Source organism: Lycorma delicatula, chromosome 3, assembly GCF_047948215.1.
Source record: "Lycorma delicatula isolate Av1 chromosome 3, ASM4794821v1, whole genome shotgun sequence".
Lineage (NCBI taxonomy): Eukaryota > Metazoa > Arthropoda > Insecta > Hemiptera > Fulgoridae > Lycorma > Lycorma delicatula.
In genome coordinates, this window is record NC_134457.1 from 128,785,956 (window position 1) to 128,802,498 (window position 16,543).

Here is a 16,543-nt window from a genome sequence, read left to right on the forward strand (position 1 = left end):
CGAGTTTATAATGAGTACTCGGCAGAAAAAGAAAAAAAAAACATACTACAAAGCTTGCCGTTTAGCAGTACCTTGTTTATGATCCCCTTAATAAAATGATATTAACCATTCGAGGAGGAATCGTCAAAAGCGTTTAACACCGATGGTCTTGCAATGGTATATGCTATAACAAAACAGTTGTGATGAAGTATAAATTGGAAAGAGCGATAATTGCCCTGAACGAATTTGCAAAGACTAAAAAGCATTTAAATTTTCACCACAGTAGACCTTCTGTGTAAACTTCTGTAGGAAGTATACACAGCAAGTCTTCTGTATTACATATACATCCACTAGAAAGTCGCACCTAAGAAAGTTCGACGTCATACACAACGGAATCAGGTCTGCCACAGACGCTTTCCGTACAAGCCCGGTGAATAGTTGAACGTCTGAAGCCGACGTAACACCATTACACAACAGAAGAGAGATCTTACTATTAAGATATACAGAAAAAACTTCTACGGAAGACTTTTCTATTTCACAAACTATAAAACGTTTAATAATAATCCTTCGGCTGCATTACGTGAACACTGCACTACCTATTCCAGACCACCGGAATACGGTTTTGCGATTCAGCAACAAAACACGGAATTACTTTACCAAATACATTAGAAATTTCTACAAGAAAAATACCACCTTGGCGTTTACTACCTGTAAGCACATGATTAGATCTCCCTTAAGGAAAAATAAAAGAGAAACCAGCCGTGGTCATCCAACAGGTATTTTCGTCTACCATCAGTAGTTTTGAAGGATATATAAAAATTTATTCTGATAGTTTGAATAACTGAATATTATGTTGAATGCTCTACACACATAAATGGTAGAAAATATTTTTGAAACCAGATAACGTCAATGTTTACACAGCAGTGCTCATTGCTACTCAGCAAGTACTTTGCTACACAGAATATTTCTGCGAAGAGGGAGTGCTTATAATATGTTCCCACTCTTTAAGCGCACTAACTGCTATTCGGAACAAAACCATTGAGAATGTCCTTATTGCAAACATCCTGTTCATTCTGTAAGTATTAAGCGAAATGTGACAGCAATGTGTATTTTTGTGTGGGTTCCACGGCATGCTGGTATCTCAAGAATTGGAAACGCAGAAGAAGATGCTAGAGTGACAACAATTTGACTTTTAGTGAGAATATGGACATAATACCTATTCATGTTTATGAATGATGATAAAAAATGTCTAAAATTATCGGAAACACATGGAGTAATGAATTCACGAAACTGAGTGCGATTTAAATTCATATAAATGGAAGAGAGACGCAAAACTGACTCAACGGTAATAATCGTCGATGTCTAGACTCAGAATCGGTCACACACGAATAACAAATTCATATTCCTTAACCGGCCAAGAAAGGTCAATGGGCAGTGTATCTGACGAACCACTTACTGTAAAACACGGCCTTTGAAATATTGTTGCTTATTTAGAGAGTGTCAAACAAGAAAAAAGTAGTTGCTTACCTACATACCACTAGATTACTAACGAGTTTTCGACGTAGTCAGTATGTGTTATGTTTGATTTAGAATCCTTTATTATTAAGACTTTACTTCTGAACATGGAGTTATCAAATTTACACGGTATTGTTATCCAACATCCTTTTAGTCCAGACGGTATTAGTTTTAAAATGGGCACATTTCAACTTTTTCTATATGATCGCTAATTTTTGCTTAATGCCTACGGAATATCATCAGAAATAATCATTTCGTTATGCGCCAGTTGTAAAAGATTTGCTTAAATTTTTATTAAACGAAATGTAAAAAAAATCGAAGTATCTATATTTTTCCTATTTCCCTATAACTGTTTATTTTGGAGAAAAGATTAAGAGAGAAAAGGCTATGTTATTAAATTTTACACAGAATATCAACGGTTGCAAATCAAAAATACGTTATTATTGATGCAAAAATAGAAATAACTGTCAAAAAATGAATAAAAACAAGACTTTTGGAATTTTTTTTGTAGAACTTACATTATACATAGAACCTTTAGATTTTCCTCAAAAAACCTTTTGATATGATACAACACGCCAAATTTAAAAAAAAATGTTTTCTGACAGGTTTTGCACAATAATTTTGCAATCCATATTTAAAAAAAAAATGGGATTTTTCAAATTGTGAACAGCTTGAAATAAAGTCTCTAGGTACTTGAAAATTTAAACACATAAAAGAGCATTCGAACATTCAAATGCATTTTGAATTCCATTTCTGTATCCTACGCACAAGTTTAAAGATTATGGGGCGATATCACTAAGAAAAAATGCTGAATATAAAAAAAATGTAATTTAATAAAAAACAAATGCATGAATGTTTTTGAAAATTCACGTTTGTAGGAAAAGTTGGCATAATAAAAAGCAAAACTTTCTACTTCAAAACTAACCAGACATTGCCAACGTTTATTAGACAAAAGATTTGAGAGAAACACTTCAGTTATCAATTCCCATTGTATTAATGTTATTGCTCATCCTTCAGCCAACCCAGGGTAAATTGGAATTAGCTAGGGTTTACCAATACTAATGCTGACTAATCCAATTATTACCGGAATAGTTTTGAATTTATTTAAAGTAACTATCTTTATAATCAAAGTAATATCTGTTCAGAGTTAACTATGACTAAATTAAAAAAATCACTCTTTTTACATAATCATTACTGACTGGAAAAATTGAATGAAATAAATTGTCGTTAATGGTATAAGTTATCATTCAACTAAGTGTAGTCTATTATGCTTTCTAGTGCTTAAAATTGTCAACGACTTACAAATTATTTGTACTTCAGATAACAAAATAAAAAAGTTACTTTTTTCAGTTAATCTATCAAATTAAATAAAAAGACATCACCATGAATAATTCAATTTAATAAATCTATTTTTGAAATAAAATTACCATAATTAACAATATTTTTTTATAATTAATAATATTTTTATAACTTTAGACAAATATTAATATGTTAAAAATTTTTTATCTCATGAAAGGTTTTTCACTAAATTTTTAATAAATAAAATAGGTTATCGTTGACCTTTTTTTATTCTACATTACGGGGAAATTAAATTCATTTTTTTATATTTTATGATTAGTTTGAAAAGTGGAAAGTATTTTATATTTTTTTCCTAATATCATTTTATCAACTTAGTATGTAGATCCATTGAATTTACTTTTCTACTGAAGGACTTCATCTTGTGTGACATCTCACCTTGTTTGCATCAGTCTATGATGACCCTTATTGTTTCTTGTTTGTCACTTTTTTACTTAAATAATTAAAATGTAAACAAAATATTTTTGTATTTTATAGATAAAAAAATGTATACCTTTGTAATCAAAAATTCATAAATTAACCTTAAATAATATTTCAATTAGGAAACATTAATTTTAAAACAAAATTGTTGTTAGGGTTATAATGATATGAAATAAACATAATTATTAAAAATAAGCTGTTACAACTGCTGGATGAAATAGGATGCCAGCAAAAGCAAAATACTCAAATTTAGAAAAAAATCTGTAATTTTTCTTGACCTCTACAGATGTCAAGGTAATTTAATTTTAAAAGCAACTTGTCTAACAATAATTTCAATAAATAATTCTAATTATTATTTAAATGAAAGTCACATACTCTTGAGAAAGTAGAAAATTAATTAAGGAGCGGAAAAATTTTAAGATTTATGAACTAGATGGAATTAATTTATAAATTATAAAATATTTTACAACGAAAATTGAGCTAATAATAGTAGTATTATTTAACAAAATATTGATTGGATATAAGATACCGAGTTAACTGAAGGTGGGCTATGTTGGTACTGTATTAACTATAAGAAATTCTTTGTGTGACCTTTGTTTTAAAATTTTAAGGAAGATGCTGGAAAGAACAATCAAAAATGTCACGGAATTTTAGTTAAAAATTCAACTGAATATTTTTGCATACCCAATAAAAAAAGATTAAATCCGATTACAATCGATAAGGAGTAACGCGAGTTTAATCTCGATAGTTCTAATATAGTCTACATTTTCGGTTTAAGCAGCTGATAACGAAACAGAGGACCAACATTTTCCATTTTTGTAAATTTGGTGAAGACATTCGATAATAAAGACCATCATTTAAGAAGATTTTGTTTTCATATTAAGTATTGCTTTGATTCTATTTTTAGAGCCAGCTGTAAGGTATATTACTAGAATCAGCTATATCATCTATGCATGTTACGAGTACATACACAATTTTTTCCCCCGTATTCTTCCTTCATATCATCTTATTTCACCCTCACATTGAATTTAAAATAAATTTTGATTTTAAAATTTGTAATTTGGAAAGTATTTTCTAAGGACGAGCAATCTTTTCTAGTTTTTGTAATAAATATATTCTCAATGTATTTTTACAGAATTGAGACAAATTCCTATCTGACAGAAGGAAAATGGTGAAAGCCGTTTTGAAGTTACAGTGAATCTATCATATTTATAAACACGTATTTGCCTATACATACAAGACTATAAAATACGTTATCCTCCTTGACCACTTGGTCTATCAGACGTCGTGCTATTTCCACTTATTTTGCTTACTATATATTTTTTTAAACGTTATTGTTTTTATAAAAATTCTATGTCACCGCAGAAATGTTGTTATCCTTCCACTTCAGGTATTGGCGACTTACTCAAAGTAATTTTATTTAAAACGAAATTGCTATGTAATATTGGTAAATTTTCTAATGATTTTAAGAAATAGTCCAGTATACATGTGATTTATTTTTTTTTTTTATAAGATAATATTCTAAAAATTTAAGTACCATATTTAATAAGTATATTACTTATTAGTAAGTTACTTAAACATTAAGTAACATTTAATAATTTCACTCAATCGCAGTATTTTTTTTTCTAATTAGTTATATTTACAATCGATAGGAGACTATAAGTAAATTTTATTCATGATAATCACGTGAAGAGAGGTCCCCGACGGAACCTCTCATTAAAGCATACATAGGTACAGCAGCTCACATATAGGAAAGGCAATTGTATAAGTGGTCTAAGTGATCTATAGTGGTCTATCTTCAATACTTAACATCGCACTACAAATAAATCAACAGTCTATAAATCAATAAGTATACAAATTACAGTTATTTTTATTACCGACGAATACCCCACTTCCGGTTAAAAAGAATGAGATATTTACTAAATTTGGGCTTGCAAATCTTCTTGAGTTAAATATATAAAAACAGTTTTTGGGTTTTTTGAATTTCGATTTTTTTAGGGGTGCCACTGTATAATGCGAGGTGGCTCAACCAAAAAAGCCACTGCCCCTGTTACTGTATGTGCGTTGCGACCAGCTCCCTTCGGTTACTTGACTAAAAAACATAAAATAAACAAAATTAATCCCAACGGATAAAGCAAGTAAACATATAGAGCGAGCGAAGCCGCGAAGGGGATGCACGCATATTTGTATATATATATATATATATATATAAAGTGTTAGTAATTAGACATATTGGTTCTCAAGAAGGATAACAAAATTTGTACAGGCCATGTTCTACTGTGGTGTATTTCAAGTGACTTTGTCCTCAGTAATTATTATTATGTAAATGTTAAATATACATATTATTTAATTTTTTAAAGCCACATTAACGCTCTGTTTGTAACTTACGACAAACGGATATTTTGTTTAAGTACGTAATTTAGATATGGCAAACATCATAGAATACTTGAAATCATTTGTCTCTTTTACAAAGCTACCTTCGTGAAAATATAACTTTTTTGTAAATTTTAGTTAAAATAATTCTTATTCATACGTATTACTATTTTTTTGAAGACCAATATATTTTTTTTACAACCGATTTATTTATATTTTAAATAATATAAAACATATAATAATTTTGCTCCCTTTTAACCAGTTACTTTCAACCTCTATTACTCACAAATTTTACGTTTTGAGTTAAAATCCTGCAGAAAATTAAACTAAACCATAAATATACTACGGTAACTTTGATTGCATAATTTATCTTACAAGTTATGGATGCTTGCTATAAAATAATATTGCTGAAATAAAACAAATCTCTCAGAGCGCAGAGGCTGGTTAGAGTAGGTTCATTATTACTTTGATTTCATCAAGGCATCAGATGCTACATGGAATACACTGCTTTATTGCTGGTTTTATAACAACTTCATTCAGGTCTCAAATGCAATTAAATACTTTTATCATTTTTTATGTTTTTCTCTTAACCGCATTGGTTTTAGATGACCTGATAAAGTCGCCGTTAATTCTAACGATTATATTGTAATTATCTCTAAAATTAGTTCTACGCATCATTACTACTAACCAAGAATAGAGAAACAGTTTGTCGTTTAGTTTATACTTTTTACCCGTCAAGCTCACCAAAATATAATTTTTAAATAATTATTAAAATTCCATATTCATAAAATCAAACTCAGTATAAGCCAAGATATAATTTTACTGCTTCCTAACCTCCATGGCAGATTCACTATTTTTTTATTCGGTAATCCAAGTCAGCTTTGGGAAAGTTACACTCTGTAACATTATCTGGTCGATTAAAAGAAAAAGGTTATTGACTGAAATGCACACACACACACATACACACACACACACACACACACACACATATATATATATATATATACACATACATATATATATGTATATATGTGTGTGTCGTATTATATATATATATATATATATGTATACAAAATAAACAATCACTGATCTAGTTCATTTGCTAGAGAGAAGCAGAGAGGACAGTATTTCATTCTATATCCTGATTTATTGCGAGGTGAACGTAATTTTCTAGTTTTTTCAAATTTTATTCCATTTTAATGATATTAGAGTAAATATTTTTTTGATTTCCTGTTTTACGAATTTAAAAAAAAAACATAAATACAAATATAATAACATTTGTGTTGCCAATTTTTCCTAGCATTTTACTGTTTAAATGTGATTAATAATTTTAAAAGTAAAAAAGGTTATCTGCAAAAGTAAATAATTGACTAGAAAATGTTGTATTTTAATTTTAAATTATGAAGTTATAGATATGTAACTCTATATTACATTGTTAAAGATTTAACGAAAACTTTACTGATTAACTGCAGTATGACACTACAAATTGAAGTTAGAAAAATCTATTTCTCAGATGATTAGAGAGTAAAATCAGGAAGTTATTTTATTTAATAAAAAAATTAATTAAAAATAAATGTAATCTTACACAAAATTAAATATAAAATACACAAAATTTATGTAAATAAATGAATGCTTAATTCATCTTTAAATTAATGAATGAATGCTTAATTCATGCTTAATTTAATCTTTATGTTACTTTAAACAATCAGAAACTAGGACATCTTCAAATTTACTGATAATTCAAATCCAGGATACTCCTTGGAAATAGTAACAATCTGAGATTTATCAGGAAAAAATCCTAAATTTTTATAATTAACTGTATTCAAACAGCAGAGATTTTTGATAAGAACCCTAGCAAAATATTGTAATTCTATTATAGTTATTAATATTTTTCTTTTTACGATGACAGTAAACGAATTGAACTGGCTGATGTTTGTAAAAATCTTTTAATAAAATTATCGTTTTCTCTTATAAGGGTACACCTGTAAAAAAGCTTTTAAATGTAACTTTTTAATAACAATATTAATATTTTTCTGCTATATATCAGTACAACATACTACATAAGAAAATTATGTTAATCAGGTCAAATTAAAATGTCGGGATTTTTGCAGATCATGACGTTGCATGACTCCTCTCTGGAAATTCTGGTCGCCCCTCCCTTCATAATCATGATGGAATTTACCGGAGGTGAGACCCTTAGATATTGATTACATATCGCTGTTATCAGCTATGCCTCTTTTAGAATACCAATCATGTAAACGTCTCGGTAAAAATTTACATCCGTGTATTATGCAGAGCTTTTGCCTTCCTTATGATTCTTCTGACATCTTCACTTTTCTGTCCTACATCAAAGCTTTTCTAACTATTAACTGATTCCATGGTAGGATGATCCCCGTGTCTCAATCTAGTTAACTAAAGACGTCTACTTAATTCTTGTTGAGTTCATATTTCACTGCTAAACAAAACTCGTTACTTACTTGAGTCTGAATTTAGACAAGATCCTCAAATTTAGAATCTAGATAAAGACCTCAACTTCATACCACTTGAATACTGTTAATCGAACAGCGACGAATTTTGTCCTAAAAGGTCCAGTAATGCTATTTTGATTAATCGCAGAATACATAAAGTAAGCTGACGGAAACTCCTTTCTACAAATGTTCAAGCATTCCAAGGAAATTCCCCACCGACTTTATTAAATAGTAAACTTCTTGTTTGGTTGACTTTCAAAAGCGAGATCAATGCCTTCACCCTTAAATAACATAGCTCTATCCTAACACTGAATTACATACATTAAACTAACTTTGAATGTGATCTACATACTAAAGGAAGGTCAGTGTCTTATACCTTCCACTCACAACTCAATCGCAGAGTAAAAAACAATCAAATTAATCTCATTTGATGCCAATACGCCAATTTCGGCCTCTAAACTCCCAAATGGGTCTTTAACTACCCGAAATGTTACTGTAACTAACAAAGCACCATTTCCTTAACAACCCTCCACAAGGCTAGAAACCAGAGGAAGCCAGCAATTATAAGAAATTCTCTGCTAGTCCTCAAATTGACTCGCAGATCCAAAAAAGGAATTAACTCATTTTTAAGTTCTCTAAAAATTGTGATACGTTCAGCCTCATACTTAGTACAAACATACAGGATATGATCAGCAGTATCCTAAACTCTACATTCCACGAAGAGGCCCGAATCAGCCAAACCTAGATAATTTATGCATATAAATGTTCTATGTCTAAAGAAAAATTGTGTTCTATAAGATTGGTGGGAAACTCACCTCGTGACTTGCAAACCAACGATATCAAAAACATATCATGCGTTAATGACTGTAAGAAGATTCCTTCCGCCTAGCTTGACAAGATTCAAAACCTTGGTATTCAATTTCTTTCCGAGCCCGTTGTGAATAGAACGACAACTATGTTGCTGGAATAATTTGAGAGAATCATTATCTTATTCTGCGTGAAACTAGGTCTCTGTAGTTGAAACAAGGCAGAGGAGCATAAAAAAATGTTAAATATAATTTATTATATCTGATTTACCAAAAAAGACACCTAAATAATTACTAATTCGCTTGAAGTGGTGTTATCTATGATTTGGAGAATAGGATCATCTGTAACCTTGCTTTAACCGAAAACATATTAGTATTTCATCAACAATTTTTTGGAATTTAGTACCTAATTAATAAGGAGGTATAGAAATTTCTAAGCGTCTAAGGCCTATGAGAAGAACTCAAGTTTGGGAACCTTGTCACCTCACCATTTTTGAAGAGACGTTTTAAATAACCAAGTTTTCAACAGATAGGAAAATATTCTGGCAAAAGCATTCTATTAATGATATTAGTCAATAATCAGATACAAACACCAAGCAAAAGAAAGTTCCATCTTGAAGCCATCGAATCCGGGGGCTTTATTTTTTGCAAAACTATAGATTACCTGGCGGACCTGAGCTCGCTAATCTCACAAGAAAATTCATACAACTAAAAATTCACCACTTCCCTACGAACTCTTAGATGATATGAGGTTTCATTTGCCTCCATGTCACCGGCCAATAGATCGTTTAATAACATTCAAATGTAAAATAAGAATACTACTGTACATAAATAATTATATAACTACACAAGTAACCTACATTGATGCGGTAAGTTTTAACCTATTTTTTATTATTATAGGCCAAATTTCTAGATGTAAACTACAAGAAAATATTTTTATATTTTCTTATTAATGTAAACAAAGAAACCGTTCACAAAATATTGATTTACACATTAAGGCATATCACTAAGTCGATATTACATTTGAAAAAGTATTTTGTTTAGGAATATGTTTCTGTCCTTTACAGTTCTCAACAGAATCGAATTAAGTGTCGCTCGTTCTACGTATTTTTAACCGACTCATTTGGAAATATCAATAGTATGTTTTAAAAGCCTGGAGTTTAAAGTTTAGTTATTTAGGTTGGAAAATTTAAAAATCTAATCTAATCTAAAAATCCGTGCTTTTATGATAATATGTATAGATATTATTTTTTTATAAAATGGTTGTATTACACTTAAATGTTCAATATATACTGTATCAGATGAATGAATCTATAAGCGGTAAATAAAGCTAGCATAATAAAAATAATGTATCACAAAATTAATATTTTTTTTGCAATTAAGATACATATCAAGGGAGAAGGTAAACAGCTTATGCCGTTGAACTGAATGTTGTTTAAATAAGCAGTGGAATAAATTTAGGCAAACGAACGGACCATTAAACTCTTAAATCTTATCTAAGGATTCTTTTTTCAATATACCTGTAAAAATTTCGCTCTAAAAACGTCATACAGTATTATCATACATTTTATTTAATAAAAAAACACAAAATTAATTATTTTGTTTTTTTAAAGTGTTTTTTAAGTGTTTGCGGGAATAAAACAAGATTTGAATAATGATATTAAATTTTCAGAAAAAAAGGGTACCTTAGTGAACAACTTTTAGCTGCTTGACTAAATCCAAAATTTAAAAATGGCCACATCGATGTCACTATAAAATTAACTAAGTCGCATTTATTTACTTGCTAAGGACAACCCGTATCATTTATTTTTCCTCTTTAATACTTACTTCATTACTGCTCTGTTGTTAGTAACAATAAAAGTCTAATGAATTTAGTAAATTACAACACTGAAAAGGAAATGGAACCAGAAGTTAACAGCTGGAACGTATGTCAGCAGAGTTAAATTTTAACATTTAGTTACTGATGATGTTTATTATAAATGTCATGATAATGATGAGGAATATTTGAAGATCTCACACGAATATTTAATAACAAAATAGATCAAGCTTGCATTTCCGAAATTCATTTACTGATATCTAAATACAAATCTAAATCTAGGGAATTTATTTATACACAGAGATGAAGAAAGAAGATTATATATAACTCGAGAACGTTTGAATAATTCCATTTGCTTGTTATTAGCTATTATAAAAATTCTCCAGAATTTGAATATTTTTATAGTGTTTGAAAAAATGTACGAAATTATGATTGACATTTATTCATTTGCAAAATATTTATTATACCTAACATTAATAAGAAAATATTAAATGCGTTACTATATATATATATATATATATATATATCAAGAACTTCGTATATTTATTAATTTACATTTTAGTTGTCTATGATTTTTAATATTTTTCTTTTAATTTAAATCTTTAAAAGCATAATTATTTTAAATAGATGCTTATTTTTATTGGATAAAACGGTTCAAGTTCATTAAAGACCACATTATTTTTATAATTATACATATATTGTTTTACTGAAATTTATTGAAATAGTGAGAGGCTTACTTCAGTCAAAATAATTTGTGCTATTAAACGTGCTAAATAAAAATATGAATAGTTTTTAACGAGGGTTGTCATTTTTACAATCTGCAGCTATTACACCATACACAATGTCATTTCATGAAGTTCTTCTATCTCAAATGCAATTGTATACGCTAGTCTTTCTATTATACTAATATATCACCATTAACAATTTTAGTATAAAAAAACAATCACATAGAAAGAACAATGATTAAAAATTTTTTTTTATCTCTCTATTTCCAGTTAATTAAAAGCTTTTCGTTGGATAATTTGCAGAAAAGTGTATTCAAAGACTGTAGATTTGTTTTAATGAAATAAAATTTAAAATAATTAAAAATATTATTAAACAGAAAAATTGTAAAATAAATAAGAATATCCAAATTATTACGAATTATTACTTAGTGATAACTGGTAGGAAACAGAAATGAATATTTTCTTATAATAAAATGTACGTGATCCTGAATAAAAACAGTTAACAAACTATATTCCATATCTTTTAAAATCTTTAATTAAATTTGCCTCAAAAAAAAAGTTCAAACATTTTAAAGGGATATTTAATATAAAGATCAAGACTCACATTTTACTACCTGTTTTAATAAAGCAACGTTACGGTACAAAGAATCCATACAGTAGAATGAACTTCCCTTATCTTAACTACCAGTAGTAATTAGTAAACATATACTGTTTTTACGAGCTTAGTTCGGATTCCAAATTTTACCTTGAAGATTTTCTCTTTCAAACGACGCTTGAATTTAATTCATAAAAACTGTTTTATCCACTTAAGATATTTAGGTAGTTAATAATTATGTAACCAAATAGTAATTAGTAATTAATAATAAATAAACGACAAGAATCTTTTGTTTTTTAAATATTCTTATTCTATAATCAATGCTAAAAATATTTCTTTTATTTATTTCATAATTACTGCTTCAATAATGATTGTTTATTTATTTTTTTAAAAGTGTCTTTTACATTTATTTTTTCCATATTACCTATAATTATAATTGTTTAACCACTAACATGGACATCTGGAATTAATAAAAAAATAAAAATCTTTTACGATTTCTGGAACATAACATTTTTTCTATTTGTACAATCATGTAATAACAGTTACAGAACATTATTATATATTTTATACATATATTTTTCGTAATTGGTCATCACGTCTTTTATCATAGCTAATATTACTTATCTTTGATGTTAATAATGAAAACCACTGTTTCGATTAATAATTACACCCGAAGAAATTTAAAGTAGAGGGGAAAATCGTTTTTGGTTATTATTTTTAAAACTTCACAACAGATTATTAATAAATGTTAAAATGTAAAAATCTATCGGTTATTGACCCCCACCGTTTTTCAGTAATGAAGTTTCTCCATCATTATTGTCTTGTTCTGCCTAACATCTGCACTGAGCCTGATCTGGACATCGCACGTTATCGAGACATTATGCTTGGTGACTTCAAAATTCCAAATTTATCTAGGAACGATTGTTGTTTGGAACCCGTTCATTCATTTTTTTTTTATTCATTTTTATGGCAAGAAAAAATGGAGCTATTATTTGAATCCATGGATAGCATGAATTTAATGCATCTAAATAAATAACCACATTCCTTTTAAGGGAAAATCTGTACTTAATTTGGTGCTGTCCAATGCTGATGTATATGTATGTGCAAAGTCCTTCTGTTTAGTCAATACTCATGATCCGCTCAGTGTTGATGTCGTTATGTATGGTGTGATTTGTAACCACGAGGCATATTTAATCAGGGATTATCTTAAGGCCGATTTCTTAGGACTCTATATGGCAGCTGAGGCCACGGATTGGGGAATCATCCTTCGAGCTGTTGATCAGTAGGTGGCTGATAGTGATCTGAATGACATTGTCGATGTTTAGTGAACAGACTTTAGAACTTCCCTTCTTGGTTCTCAAGAAAATGGGAATTAGTGGAGAATTTTAAAATGCACTTAGCAAATTAAAGGATTGCTGAGGGGATTTATATCTCTGCTTGGATTTCTCTTTTATTCTGTATTTTTGTTGATAATTTGTTTTATAAATTATGTTGTTGTTATTCTTATTCTTTGCTTTGTTTCGTTTTAATGTTTTTGGGTTGTTGTTCCGTGTAATATTTTTATGTTTCGTGTTGTGGGTTGAACTCACTTTTACCTTCTACGGGTAGGTAGTTCAGCCCCTCTATTTATTTAGGTATTTTCAGTCTTGCTTAAGACTCGGTGAGATGTGTTTTGTTTTGAGTTCGTTAAATAGTAGTACACCGACGGAAATGTCACTCGTGGCATTCGTATCGGTGGCATCCTGGCCGAGGCGGACTGGAATATGTCAAAAGCTGAGTTTTAAGATGACCTCCGGTAAAGCTCATAAGGGCTCGGAATGGAAGGGGGTGGCGGAGGGTGTCTTCCCCTACAGGGTCAGGATGATTCTCAAGAGATTTAATTGTAGATCTACGCAACAATAAGAAGTTCCACAGGAAATTTAAGAAGTTTGGTCTTCTGAGGCATTATATTTCATTCTCTGAATAGAGGAAACAGTGAAGATGATTATAGTCCGTGACAGAGTCAGAAGATCACAGTTGGCTGAGAATAATCTCCACGAGAAGCCTTCTGACTTTTCTAAATATATTAAGTCTCATTTAAATGATAGTCCTAATGCTAGACCCATCGATATGAATGGAGAGGTTATTACAAATCCTTCAGGGCTAGGTAATATATTTGCGGAATATTTCCATTTTCTTTATAAGCCTGATAGTGGTAAAATATTTGATAACAAAATAGAGACGGACAAAATTATTACTGTTCCTACTATAGAACCTGGTGATGTCCTGAAGGCTATAAAAGTTCTTAGGGGAAATTCTGCGTGTGGATTTGATAAAATCTTCCCGATTGTGATTAAGAGCATGGAAGTATTTTAGCACCAGTGCTATGATCTTTGTTTAATTAAAGTTTAAAATGTGATAAGTTTCCCGAAATTTGGAAAATTGCAGTAGTATCTCCACTCCCCGAAAATGTAATCTGCATGACATAACTAATTATAGGTCGATCTGTGCATTGGGAGTCATCACTAAGCTATTCGGGAAGGTTGTTTATGATCATCTATATGATGCGCTAAGAGGCCAAATTTCGTCGCAACGACATGGCTTTGTTAAAAATAAGTCTACAACAACGAACCTAGTTGAAAATTTGACTTATATTGTGCCTCAGGTTGAACATCAGAGTCAAGTGGATGCCATCTACTTTTATTTCAATCAGTCATTCGATACTGTCCCTCACAGCATTATGATGAGTAAATTGAGTTCTTATGATCTTATTGATCCAGTGCCATGTTGGTTAAAGTCTTACTTAACGGATCGAAAATTTAAAGTGGAAGTTAAGGAAAAGCTTTCTGCTGAGTTCCTGGTTTCTTCTGGAGTTCCGCAGGATTCCAACTTGGGCCCATTGTTTGGAATGGGCCCCAACTGCGCCCATCTCCTGGAATTCCGAGCGGAAGTCTATCATAGAAAGTATTGAGGCCATCCAGAGGAAATTCATTAATTCCTTGGTTATTAGAGGAGGTTTTGTTGATCAAAACCCTATATGTAGCTAAGCAGATTCTTTCAACTGCCTTTACGCAGTCAGCGTAGTAATAGAGCTTTTTGTCTTGTATCTCTACAAGCTTCTGCATGGTCGGATTGAAGACCTATTGAGCTCATTGGTGTGAGAGTGCCTTGTGGAGGGATAAGACAATTTCAGCAGTTTCAGTACATCGGGCATTCCTTTAATGCTCCTCTGGCCCGAAGTGTTAGATGTGCAAATGAGATTGCTAACTCTGGATTTCTTCGCTTTGTCAGTCAATGCTTTAAAAAGGAGCTTCAAACATTTGATGGCATTCTATGATATTTGTGTTTTTCGTTATTCCATGTTCTATATGTTCTTTGATGTTTAATATTTTCGCTGGTTGTATATATGTACGAGTGCATTGCTTGGTGTTGCTTACTTTAAAGTTTACTTGGACGTCGCTTGTTATTAAGTATGAATATTTAATCAATGACAATGAATCAATGAGGTTTTTTCTCCATATTATTTCTGCTGTTTATATTTTATTTTTGTATTTATGCTATTCATGAGTTAAAATTAATAAATATGTGGCATATTAAGGCCTAAGGCTGTTCTGTCACATTGTTTCCCCCTTTGTTCCTGGCTGCGGGTCATACTTGTGGAAGGTGGAAGCAGGGTTTAGGGAAGAGTGGAAGCCCTGCAAAAAAAATTATTATTATTATTAAATATATATAAATATACAATTTTTTGTTAGAATGTTTCCATACTGAAACGTTCGAAAATATTTAAAATCTTCACTGTACAATAAACAAATAAAAAAACATTTTCTTTTATATATTAAAAATGAGCAGAATCAAATATTTGTTTTTTAAGTATTTTAAGTCGATAAAGTAACAATAAAAGATCTATTGAAAATTTAAAGCAAATAAAACCTTCGTAGGTGTTATAAAGGATAAAAAACTGCATACAGTAATAATAACTTTCTGATGTAGCACCAATTGCATTTTTGAAATCGATATCGAAACGCTGAAGTATTCATACACGACTATTACCAAGTTAGAAGAGTAATATCTGCAAAGCAAAGTACGTTCTACTATTGTTCAGAAGTCAATCAAAAACAGCTTATGAGAGAAAAACTAATAACAATAATCGATCGTTATTAAAAGATCTAAAGGGAAAAATAGTTTAGATTATAATTAAACAAAATGATTTTGACATTACATCATGCTATATAACTCTTACAGTATTTAAAAAAGTAATGTTATTGATTATACATTGCAACACAAATTTAATATTTTGTAAAGAATTTTACACAGTTTAATTATATACAGTAAAGTTCATAAGATTAAAATTATGTTTTGTTAATTTAAGAATTTAGTAATTGCTTGTTTGAAAGATTAATCCTTTTTTCTTATACTATTATTTTATTCGCACAATAGGACAAATACGTTCATAGAATTTACATTAATATAATCCAAAAATTTATAAACAAGTAAATAAATCTTTTTATTTT